The sequence below is a fragment of the Eurosta solidaginis genome, chromosome X, assembly GCF_040869045.1.
Source record: "Eurosta solidaginis isolate ZX-2024a chromosome X, ASM4086904v1, whole genome shotgun sequence".
NCBI lineage: Eukaryota > Metazoa > Arthropoda > Insecta > Diptera > Tephritidae > Eurosta > Eurosta solidaginis.
Genome location: NC_090324.1, coordinates 172,321,696 through 172,335,122, shown reverse-complemented (window position 1 = coordinate 172,335,122; position 13,427 = coordinate 172,321,696). Strand labels below are relative to the sequence as shown.

The 13,427-nt window shown below is 40.2% G+C and overlaps 1 protein-coding gene and 1 pseudogene across 1 annotated transcript in view; both read right to left on the bottom strand.

Moving 5' to 3' along the window:
* The window catches only part of LOC137235480 (glutamate receptor ionotropic, kainate 2-like), a 364,653-nt gene that overhangs the window by 154,819 nt on the left and 196,407 nt on the right, over window positions 1–13,427 (bottom strand). The window lies entirely within an intron of this gene.
* LOC137234298 (uroporphyrinogen decarboxylase-like) lies at window positions 12,186–13,277 on the bottom strand (annotated as a pseudogene).

The window sequence follows — 13,427 nt, the reverse complement described above, 5'->3', positions numbered from 1 at the left end:
ATCCTTCCTTTTTTCGCCTTAACCTAATCTTTAACTAATACGTGGGTGCGCGCCGTTGCCACCACGCATTTGTCCATAGTCCTGCGTCGCCGAAAATAAGAGAACCAGATATTTACAATACAGTCCACTCCACTCCTTTAGAGAACATCGAAGAAGAAGTAAAATCGTGATATAATCAAAGCGAAACTTCAGCATTAAGTCAAGGAAGCATAGAAAACAGTGGTGATAAAGTCAAGAAGCCCGCAATTATTATTCACACAGGAATACATTGTTATCAGCAATTTGCACACAACAACTATCTTGGTGATACCAGCAAGTTCATATTGGAAACGACAACATCAAAAAATTTGAATCAGTACTCCGGATAATCAATATAACGAAGGTACGTGGTTTTATAAACATTCCGTGCTAGGTAAGGTTTTCCTTTTCACTTGTTAATAATCATTTCAAAAATAAAATTATAAATCTGTGGAAAGTGTTTCCCATTACTAAAAACCTTGCAAGTGATTTTGTTGTGAAGTGAGGTCTTATTTGTGCAAAATAGAAAAAAAGCGCTTAACGCAGTTATTTAAAGTATGTGCATCACGCCTTGTGACTATCCGGAAAAATCCCCCACCAGCGGTAAGATTTTCTGGACACAGATCAAGGTAGCACAACACTGCTCTAAAAGGTTAACATAACCTCAACACCGCTTAGCGCCACCTTTCTAATTTCGCTTTTGCAAAATTTTCATTTTCAAAATATTCACCGAAATAAATTTTGATCTGTTAAGGTTATTTAAACAAAGAAATTAATCTAATTTGCGCGCACATTGAATTAAACAAATTTTTCCACATAAAAATCACTTGCGCCTATTTACACCGGCAGTACGTTTGCAATTTAGTTTGTTGCTTTATCACAAAGTGCACTTAGTTTCATACACACATATTGTTGTTGTTGTTTGGGTGACCAATAGTCTTATTCCTTGCACAATTATTTGAAATATTGAAGAATTATTATTCTCATTTGCGGCAATACACAAATCAGTTTTTACTGATCTTGTTTTGTGATACAAAAGTTCACAGTCCTTGGTTAAATTACCAAAAGTCCATAAAAAGCGTTCATATATTTTTATATTCACTGACACAATTTTTTCACTAGCCATTACTTATTGGCTTACACAATTTGTTAACACAGCTGCATTAGCACTAATCTTTAAAAAATACGTGGGTGCGCGCCGTTCCCACCACGCATTTGGACATTCTTTCAAACTACTAGCTTTCTTGCAAGCTTCGAGGCCACTTCACCGAGAAATCTCTCTCGTATACATTCCTTCATTCCAGTTCATTTTCAATCAGGACTCTCTGCAAAGGCAATTAATTTATTAATTAATATTTAAATAAATTTTCATTTAATATAATGAATACCTATATACGCCAAGCAGAGGCAGTGACTGAGTTTGAAAATGACTATCATGATATGTCCTCTTCAGACCATACAAAATACACCCTCTTAGTCCAAAAGGAGGAGTTGAAATCGCTATGGGAGAAGGCGAAGCAGACATATGAGGAACTCTTGAGCTCCTCAGAACTGGAGGCAAAAGAGCTGTCGGCCATCAAAAAGAAGCACAAAATTGCATACTTCAGCTTTCTCAAGTGTCAGGCAGCAATGGCTGAACTTTCGGAAAAACTTGAGAAAGCCGAAAAGAAAGAAGAAAGCTCAGGAGACAGGGAATATCGCGTGCACCTGCCACCGTATGATACGGACGTTTTCAAAGGAGATTACCTTTCTTGGCCTTCATTTAGAGACATGTTTACTGCTATATATATACGTAACAAAAACCTCGAAGCAGTAGAAAAATTATATTATTTAAACCAAAAGACTCAAGGTGAGGCCAAAGAGATAGTTGGGCGATGTCCTTTAACGAAAGATGGTTTCGAAACAGCGTGGAAAAATCTTTGTGATAGATACGAAAATAAACGTATCTTAGTTAACGCCCAATTAAAAATTCTTTTTAGTTTGAAAGCAGTTGAGATTGAATGCGGTAGCTCTATAAAGAAACTGCAACGTGAAATAAATAATTGCATCTCGGCGCTCCAATGTCATCATATAGACATATCAAACTGGGATGCAATTATAACATATCAATGTTCCACAAAACTGCCAGAAACCACACTGGCACTCTGGGAACAAACAATTGAAAACAAAACGGAAATTTCAAAATGGGCTGATATGGATAGATTCTTATCCAATCGTTTCCAAACCCTAGAAACCGTGACTGATCTAAGAGGGGATACAGTTTCCAAAACCTCAAAGCCACAAGTATCTCGTTCGACAACAGATACATCGGCTAAAAAATTAGGGTCCTATCAGGCAAGTGCAAGTGTAGCCAAACCTACGTGTAAGATGTGTGAAAAGTTCTTACGTTTAACACCCAATAAACGGTTTGAACAAATTAAGAGCAGCCGTGGATGTATAAACTGCCTTTCTGCTGGCCATTCGGTAACAAAGTGCACCAGTCAAATGAACTGTGCCACATGTCATTTAAGACATCATACGCTGCTTCATATTTCGAATCAGCCAAAACCAACAAATACTTCTGACACTTTCGGAGCATCTACCTCACGGGAAGCTCAAATACGACGCAATGCTGAAAAAGAAAATGCTCCGATTAATAATGTGAACTCATGTTTTGCTAATACAAATAAAGGGGTATTACTAGGGACAGCTCAGGTTAATATTCATTTTAATGGTGTTTACTATTCGGCGAGAGCCCTAATAGACTCGGGATCTGAATGTTCATTCATTACCGAGAAATTAAAGCGCAGAATTAATCTGCCATCCAAACACCTGCATGCCCAAGTTTCGGGCATCAATAATACAATGTCTGCACAAGTAAAAGAAGCGTGCAACATACAACTGCGGTCACCAACAGACCCATTAAACGAGATCAATACGATCATGCTGGTTTTACCACAATTAACAGGGAATCTTCAAATCTGCCAAATAAACGCAATGACGAGGCAAGCATTCCCTGACTTAGTACTGGCTGACAAAAGATTTTTTGTCAATGAGCCAGTCGATCTAATTCTGGGCGGAGACATATACCCCCAAATTATGCTAGGCGGTATTAGGAAAGACGTGCTAAACACATTAATAGCCACAGAACACGGTGTTCGGCTGGATTTTGACAGGCCGTACAGATGCAGTTGATACAAATAAAACCCTAGTTTCATATTTCAACGAGGTCACTTTAGACAAACAACTGGCGGCTTTCTTGGAGATAGAGGAAATTCCAAAGAAGAGGAGCATCAATAAAGATGATACTTACTGCAAGGAGCTATACAAATCCACAACAGTTCGGAACAACGATGGCAAATACGTAGTCTCCTTACCCTTTAGGAAAGAGTTTAACTTAGGCCCCTCATTAAGAAGTGCGTGTTCTCAATTCTATCGCAACGAGACACGACTTGCGAAAAACCCAGTCCTTCAAACGGAATACAATAGAGTTGTATCCGAATATGAAACCTTAGGGCACATGACACAAATAGGCAATATTTCGCCAGACTCAAATGACTGTTACTTCCTACCTCACCATGCTGTTATAAAGGAGGGAAGTACAACGACAAAAGTCAGAGTCGTATTTAATGCATCTTGTCCTACCACTAATGGTAAAAGTCTAAATGATGCCTTATATCCAGGTCCGATTCTTCAATCCGACCTGACAATTCTTATACTACGTTGGCGGCTGTTCAAATACGTATTTAACATCGACATAGAAAAAATGTATCGCCAAATATGGTTCAATGAAGACCAAACAAAATATCAGCGAATCATATTTCGCAAATGCCCCAAAAACCCAATTAACATATATGAATTGAAAACGGTAACCTTTGGGGTTAATTGTGCTCCGTATCTTGCGATTCGGACACTACACCAACTGGCTGATGACGTGGAGACATCGCACCCATTCTATTTTACTGCTAAACCTTTTAAAAACAGCGATGCCATCACAAAAAGGGCTATACTTTCTGCGATTGCAAAGCTGTTCGACGCTCTTGGCTGGCTGGCACCAGTGGTAATTGTAGCCAAGATTATAATGCAAAATATTTGGTTGGAAGGCACGGGTTGGGACGAAGAAGTATCACAAACTACTCTAGATGGTTGGACCGCATTTATGCAAGAATACGGAAAAATCAACGATATCCGCATATCGCGATGGGTTCATTTTACCCCAAAGGACAGCGTCGAAATACATGGATTCAGCGATGCCTCGGAAAAAGCATATGCCGCCGCTGTTGTCCTGAAGGTACAAACAAAGGATCAAGTCTTCACCAACCTGTTGATGGCCAAAACGAGAGTAGCCCCGGTCAAAACCATATCATTGCCACGACTGGAACTCTGCGGCGCAGTCCTACTTGCAGAAATTATAGAGTCGGGCATAGAAAATATGCAACTTTCAAACATTAAAGTAACCCTTTGGACAGATTCGGCTATAGTACTGGCATGGATCCGAAAACCACCATGTTCGTGGTCAACGTTCGTGGCACATCGAATAACTAAAATCATCGATAAAGTAGGAGACAAAGTAGGGCGGCACGTAGACTCTGCGTCAAATCCTGCAGCTTTGGCGAGCAGAGGCCTCTACGCTTCGGACCTAATCAACAATTCTTTGTGGTGGCAGGGACCTTCTTGGTTACAAGAAAACAACGAAAATTGGCCAACACAAGAAGAAGATTACAATACGAATATGGAGGAAATGAGGGTGAAAGTTAATACAACTTCGGTCAAAAATAACTTTGATATTCTGGATAGGTTTTCCGATCTACCGAGGGCTTTGCGGGTTATATCCTATATTCTTCGGTTTTTCCAGAATACGCACCCAACAACTAAAGCCTCATTCAATAGCTCCTGATGAAATAGAAAAAACAACACGAAGATTGATAACAATATGCCAGAGGCAACATTATCAAGAAGAGTACGCAAATTTGAAGTCAGGAAAACTAATAAATGGGAAGAGTGAGATTTTACCCCTGAACCCATATATAGATGACGAAGGCATCATTCGAACTGGGGGGCGGACTGGGGCATCCAAAGACATGTCCCATAACGAAAGTCATCTCATTATTCTTCCTTATACTTGCAGGTTATCCAGACTTATAGTTCAATCCTCTCATGAGACCACACTGCATGGAGGGAACCAGCTGATGCTACGCCATATCCGCACTCAGTACTGGATCCCACGCGTTAAAGTCATGATAAGGTCGGTTATCCACAACTGTAAGGTCTGTACTATTTACAGGAAGCGGACACAAATGCAACTTATGGGGATCCTTCCGAAAGAGCGCACCACCTTGACTAGGGCCTTCACCAACACTGGGGTAGATTTCGCGGGACCATTCGATATAAAATCCTACCGAGGGAGGGGATGCCGAATTTCAAAAGGATATGTTTGCCTGCTTTTCGACGAAAGCCATCCATCTCGAAGCGACAAACGACCTTAGTACCGGGTCCTTCCTAGCTGCCTTCGCCTGATTTTTATCCAGACGAGGCTGTCCGAAAAACGTTTACTCCGACAATGGTACTAACTTTGTCGGAGCTTCTCGATCTTTACGATCCGAGTTTAAAGCATTTCTGCGTGAAGCAAGGGACGGAACGTTGACTAAATATAGCCATCACATTATAGAATGGCATTTTATACCGCCAAGCGCTCCCCACATGGGAGGTTTGTGGGAAGCGGGGGTAAAAAGTTTTAAGGCCCACTATAAAAAGATCGCGTCAGATCATCAAAACCACCATGTTCGTGGTCAACGTTCGTGGCACATCGAATAACTAATATCATCGATAAAGTAGGAGACAAAGTAGGGCGGCACGTAGACTCCGCGTCAAATCCTGCAGCTTTGGCGAGCAGAGGCCTCTACGCTTCGGACCTAATCAACAATTCTTTGTGGTGGCAGGGACCTTCTTGGTTACAAGAAAACAACGAAAATTGGCCAACACAAGAAGAAGATTACAATACGAATATAGAGGAAATGAGGGTGAAAGTTCATACAACTTCGGTCAAAAATAACTTTGATATTCTGGATAGGTTTTCCGATCTACCAAGGGCTTTGCGGGTTATATCCTATATTCTTCGGTTTTTCCAGAATACGCACCCAACAACTAAAGCCTCATTCAATAGCTCCTGACAAAATAGAAAAAACTATACGAAGATTGATAACAATATGCCAGAGGCAACATTATCAAGAAGAGTACGCAAATTTGAAGTCAGGAAAACTAATAAATGGGAAGAGTGAGATTTTACCCCTGAACCCATATATAGATGACGAAGGCATCATTCGAACTGGGGGGGGCGGACTGGGGCATCCAAAGACATGTCCCATAACGAAAGTCATCTCATTATTCTTCCTTATACTTGCAGGTTATCCAGACTTATAGTTCAATCCTCTCATGAGACCACACTGCATGGAGGGAACCAGCTGATGCTACGTCATATCCGCACTCAGTACTGGATCCCACGCGTTAAAGTCATGATAAGGTCAGTTATCCACAACTGTAAGGTCTGTACTATTTACAGGAAGCGGACACAAACGCAACTTATGGGGATCCTTCCGAAAGAGCGCACCACCTTGACTAGGGCCTTCACCAACACTGGGGTAGATTTCGCGGGACCATTCGATATAAAATCCTACCGAGGGAGGGGATGCCGAATTTCAAAAGGATATGTTTGCCTGTTTGTCTGCTTTTCGACGAAAGCCATCCACCTCGAAGCGACAAACGACCTTAGTACCGGGTCCTTCCTAGCTGCCTTCGCCAGATTTGTATCCAGACGAGGCTGTCCGAAAAACGTTTACTCCGACAATGGTACTAACTTTGTCGGAGCTTCTCGATCTTTACGATCCGAGTTTAAAGCATTTCTGCGTGAAGCAAGGGACGAAACGTTGACTAAATATAGCCATCACATTATAGAATGGCATTTTATATCGCCAAGCGCTCCTCACATGGGAGGTTTGTGGGAAGCGGGGGTAAAAAGTTTTAAGGCCCACTTTAAAAAGATCGCGTCAGATCATCAAAACCACCATGTTCGTGGTCAACGTTCGTGGCACATCGAATAACTAAAATCATCGATAAAGTAGGAGACAAAGTAGGGCGGCACGTAGACTCCGCGTCAAATCCTGCAGCTTTGGCGAGCAGAGGCCTCTACGCTTCGGACCTAATCAACAATTCTTTGTGGTGGCAGGGACCTTCTTGGTTACAAGAAAACAACGAAAATTGGCCAACACAAGAAGAAGATTACAATACGAATATGGAGGAAATGAGGGTGAAAGTTCATACAACTTCGGTCAAAAATAACTTTGATATTCTGGATAGGTTTTCCGATCTACCAAGGGCTTTGCGGGTTATATCCTATATTCTTCGGTTTTTCCAGAATACGCACCCAACAACTAAAGCCTCATTCAATAGCTCCTGACGAAATAGAAAAAACTACACGAAGATTGATAACAATATGCCAGAGGCAACATTATCAAGAAGAGTACGCAAATTTGAAGTCAGGAAAACTAATAAATGGGAAGAGTGAGATTTTACCCCTGAACCCATATATAGATGACGAAGGCATCATTCGAACTGGGGGGCGGACTGGGGCATCCAAAGACATGTCCCATAACGAAAGTCATCCCATTATTCTTCCTTATACTTGCAGGTTATCCAGACTTATAGTTCAATCCTCTCATGAGACCACACTGCATGGAGGGAACCAGCTGATGCTACGTCATATCCGCACTCAGTACTGGATCCCACGCGTTAAAGTCATGATAAGGTCGGTTATCCACAACTGTAAGGTCTGTACTATTTACAGGAAGCGGACACAAACGCAACTTATGGGGATCCTTCCGAAAGAGCGCACCACCTTGACTAGGGCCTTCACCAACACTGGGGTAGATTTCGCGGGACCATTCGATATAAAATCGATTTCAGATCATGAAACGATTAAATTCAAAATCAAATTACATAAGCTATTTCAGATGAGAACGAAGAGAACAATAATTTCCTGGGAAAATTATACAAGCGACAGCCTTGTTAATGAATTACGACAGCTTAACTACACTGACTTTGAAAATCTGAGCATCGAAAATAAGGCAACATTCCTATGTAATACGCTATCAAGCGCAGTGACCACCCTGACATACTCTAAAGAAGTCAGTGTCAAACTTATGAACAAGTGGTATGATTTTGAGCTGGCTAACTTAAATAAACGTAAGCTAAATCTTTACAAGATCAGCCTATCCACTGGAGAATGGTGTGAATATTATATTGCGAAACGCTAATATAAACGGCTAATTAAGATAAAAAAAGCCAAGTACATGGAAAACAAAATCAACCATAGTGCTGGTGATAGTAAGGTCATGTGGAAAAACTTGAAAAATTCCATAAGCATGGCTAAAGAAAATAATGGTATTAAAAAAATTAAAATAAACGACCAACTCTACACAGAGGAAAATGAAATAGCGCAGTCTTTGAATGACTATTTCATTGATAGTATATTGGAGATTAGCATGAATATTCCTACTTCTTTTAGTAATGAAGGTACTATAGATGAGCAAAATGGCCGTAATGTTTTTAAGTTTCAGAAAGTTTCCACTTCAGAGATAGTTGATATAGTAAGTAAGTTTAAAAATAAAATTGGAGGGAAGAAACTTGTGTCGGAAGGAGTCGTTAAAGATTTCATAACGTATACAGGTTTTTTCTATTCTCAGCTTGTTAATGAGAGCTTAGATAAAGGTCTCGTTCCTAGTTTATGGAAATCTTCTATAGTTGTGCCATTAGAAAAAGTGAAAAATACCATCAAAGCTGAGGAGATAAGACCTATTAACACGTTACAATGTGATGAAAAAATTTTGGAAACAGTGGTAAAAAATCAGCTGGTAAAATATTTAGAAGATAATGTAATTATTATACCTCAACAATCTGGTTTTCGAAAAAAACATTCATGTGAAAGTGCTTTGAATTTGGTTTTAGCTAACTGGAAAGAAGACTTAAGCAGGAAAAAACACATATTAGCTGTGTTTTTGGATTTAAAGCGTGCATTCGAGACGATCGACCAAAAATGAATGCTGAAAAAGCTTTCTTGCATTGGCGTTTCTGGTATAGAACTAAAATGGTTTCAAGACTTCCTAATTAACAGATACCAAAGAACAGTGATTGGAACGTCCGTATCGGATAAAAGGGAGGTACCTGTTGGTCTACCTCAAGGGTCTGTGCTGGCACCCATAATGTTCAATATATATATTAATGATATAACTAGCTCCATTAAGCACTGTGAAATAAAATTGTTTGCTGATGATACATTGCTGATGATAAGTGGGAACAATATTACTGAAATATATGCTAAGCTACAAGAAGATCTTAACAGCGTATATGGTTGGTTATGCGTAAACAGACTAAAAGTGAATGTCAATAAAACGAAATTTATGGTTATATCTAGACGCAATTTTCAAAACAATGAGATACAAAACTTAAATATAAATAACGAACTAATTGAAAAAGTCAGCATTATAAAATACTTGGGAATAAAAATAGATGATAAGCTGAATTTCAACGAGCGCGTGGATTATACGGTAGGAAAAATAGCGAAAAAGTTATATTTTACACAACGAACCTGCAAATATTTAAATAGAAGGTATAAAATCATCGTCTACAGATCTATAATCGAACCTAATTTTATTTATTGCCCAACTATATTTTTCATCTTGCGAGATAGTCAGATATACAAGCTACAAAAGCAACAGAACCGCGCTATGAGATTCATTCTCAAAAAACGGTATGACACACCTATCAGAGACATGCTATGCTCTCTTAATTGGCTTAGCATTAGACAGCAACTTTTTTATTATACCATAAAATTTATTAAAAACATAATAGAAGGAACTTTGCCTGCGTATTTGAGGACTAATATAAAATATGTAAAAGATGTGCACTCTGTAAATACTCGTAATAAAAATGATTTTAATCTGCCGGCTTATAAAACTGAAGCAGACAAATGTAATCTGTATTATAAAGGTCTTAAATCATATAATGAACTACCGATTGATATTAAATCATGTCATTCCAATAAATTTAAACAAAAATTGTACAATTATTGCAGAACACTACCAATTTAGTGCTGGACAGGCGGACTTCCATAGCATCGATAGAAGTGCAGCGAAACTATACTGCTGTGTAGCGCCAATACTTCCAAGCTCTTGTGCGCATACAAAAAAGGTTGCCGAAGCACATACTGAAACGCATCACTCGATTAACTCAGTGCATCGCCGTGCAGATGTTGCCTTCGCGCTTTACTAACATGCGTAAAATGCCTACATACTACATAATCGCAACGCTTTGTTCGCATGATCTGGAAGTCTCCCATCCATAGTACTCCAAGGTAGGACATAGATGTAACTATTCTAGATTGCATAGTCTGGAAGACAATTATAAACATGTAAAATAGATTTAAGTTAGGCTTAGGAAAGCCGTAATAAATAAATACATTATACATTATACATTAAAATCCTACCGAGGGAGGGGATGCCGAATTTCAAAAGGATATGTTTGCCTGTTTGTCTGATTTTCGACGAAAGCCATCCATCTCGAAGCGACAAACGACCTTAGTACCGGGTCCTTCCTAGCTGCCTTCGCCAGATTTGTATCCAGACGAGGCTGTCCGAAAAACGTTTACTCCGACAATGGTACTAACTTTGTCGGAGCTTCTCGATCTTTACGATCCGAGTTTAAAGCATTTCTGCGTGAAGCAAGGGACGGAAAGTTGACTAAATATAGCCATCACATTATAGAATGGCATTTTATACCGCCAAGCGCTCCTCACATGGGAGGTTTGTGGGAAGCGAGGGTAAAAAGTTTTAAGGCCCACTTTAAAAAGATCGCGTCAGATCATAAATATACTCTCGAAGAGTTTACAACCCTCTTATGTCGAATTGAGGCCTGCCTCAACTCTAGGCCTCTAAGTCCCTCATCCAACGACCCTTCCGACCTGGAGCCGCTTACTCCAGGCCATTTTCTCGTAGGTGGGCATATTTTAGCTCCACCTGAACTCGACTGTAGTGAAAACCCTGCCTCCATTGTAAACCGATGGCAAAAGATGAAATCCCTTCATCAGACCTTTTGCAAAAGATGGAAATCGGAATATCTCACCGAGATCCAGAAAAGGTATAAATGGAAACACCCACAATCCAACTTAAAACCCGGGGACCTAGTCGTCATAAAAGAGGATAACCTACACCCAAACGAGTGGAGAATGGGGGAGTCGTCAACACACATCCAGGTTCCGATAACCGTGTACGTGTTGTTGACGTCAATACAATTAAGGGACAAATTAGCAGACCAATCGCGAAACTGGTATTACTTCCGCCCAACGACAACGAAAATGAATTTTAATAGTCCACATTCCTCCATCCCAAATAACCCAGCTCTCGTTCACCCCGAACGAGGCCAACACCCCGGTAACCCTACTCTCGTTCCCCTGAACGAGGCCAACAAAACCCTAACGCAGATTCACTATCTGCCACAGAATGCTTCTTCCAACAATTGCGTTAGTGCGCCGTTGCCACCACGAAATTGTTCAGAAGATAATTGAATGTAGGCATTTACCCCAGAATTTTGGTCGTATCGTCACCAGAATATCCCCGTACCTCTCCCATCACACCGTGGGTATTCATCTCACAGCTGATGTCACGCTGTTTAAACTTTTTCCACGTTATTAAATAAATAATAAATTAAAAATTGCTTTAAATGGTTGTTTTCATCCATTTAAAGCAAAAAGGGCTAACAACGCCATCAAGAAAGGGACATCAGCTGATTTCGAAACATGCTTAATGATAGCAGCGTATTTCATCGGTGCGATCCAACAGATATTAGTGCCCCAAAACAATAAAACCTTTCCACCAAAGTAAACCCCAGATACCACGAAATCTATTCCTTGTGACTCGTTCCCAACGAATTTCCACCCTTTTGCCACCACTAAGTAATGTGCTAACAGCGACATAAAAAATATGGTTAATGGATGACTTCTCACATGGAAAACACAATTTCCTGAAAACCTAACAACCAAATCATTTATTCATTTTTACTTACTACAAAACAATAAGCCACTATAGAAGTCAAATGAAAACAATGCTACAGCTTTATATACGCATTACAGTTTGGCATTTTTAAAGTGCTTTATGCACAGCATCCACAAAAACTTCCATGCTTACAATTGGCGTTTGTGGCGTAATACCGTGCCCTAGGTTTGCAATATAACGTTGCTTGCACGAATTTCTTCTGGTGTTTTATACATATCCTGCGGATCTAAATTGCCTTGCAAAGCAATATTTGGACCAACTTACTTCCGTGCCTCTACTGGATCCACAGTCCAATCTAAGCCTATAATGTCATAATCCAAAGTTTCTTGCTCTTTCAATGAGTGACCAGCACCTTTAGCAAAGAGTGTCAAAGGCACTAAAGGTATTGATTGTTGCTGCAAACGTTCGACCAACTTATCACGAATTTCTTTATGTAGGGTACTGCCCATTTCAGAAAATCTTCTTTGCTGAAATGCTCTGCTGAAGATTCGAAAATTTGCAGCAATTGTGCACCGGCCTTTGTCTGCATTTCCAAATAATCAACAATGGCGTCAGTCAACATGCTTAATAGCCTCTTTGAATCTACTGGAAAATCCGTAAGCCAAGCTTTTGATTTAGACATCGTTTTACTGCCGCCCCTTCAATCATGTAACCCATTAGTGTCCACGGTGCACCCGTGAAACCAATAAGTGGCACACGTCCTTCTAGCTTGTGGCGCATCACCAACATATGTCAAGCGCCCCACCGCTCCCTCAGGTGTGAGCTTTGCTAAATCAGCAGGTATTTGCAATGGTTCTGGGAAAACGGGAACCACACCCGCATGCATTTCCACTGTCATACCAAGTGCTTGCGGTATTACTAGAACGTCTGAAAATATGATAGATGCATCCAAGTCGAAACGTCTCAGCGGCTGCATTGTCACTTCACATGCCAGTTCGGGTGTACGACAAATAGTAAAGAAATCATGAAGCTTACGTACCTCTTGAAATTCTGGCAAATAGCGTCCAGCCTGACGCATTACCCAAACGGGCACCCTGTCAACGGGCTCGCCACGCGCTGCTCTCAAGAGATTATCATTTTTAAGCGGTGGAAAGTTCTTTGTATCTTTCATTTTGTATTGTTTATTAACTGGACTATGCTTTCTGTTGCGAATTACACCGTAAAGTGTTGCCTGTGTTTTGTTTTGGTTTAATTTATAACTTGTGAAATGTAGAGCTGCGACCGGCAAGTAAAAAAAAAAAATAAAATTCTGCATTAAAAAAATAAAGTTATTGTTACGAATATTAGCAGAACTAAGGAGTGCTGCCAGCTCTAAGCCGATGCTAAGCA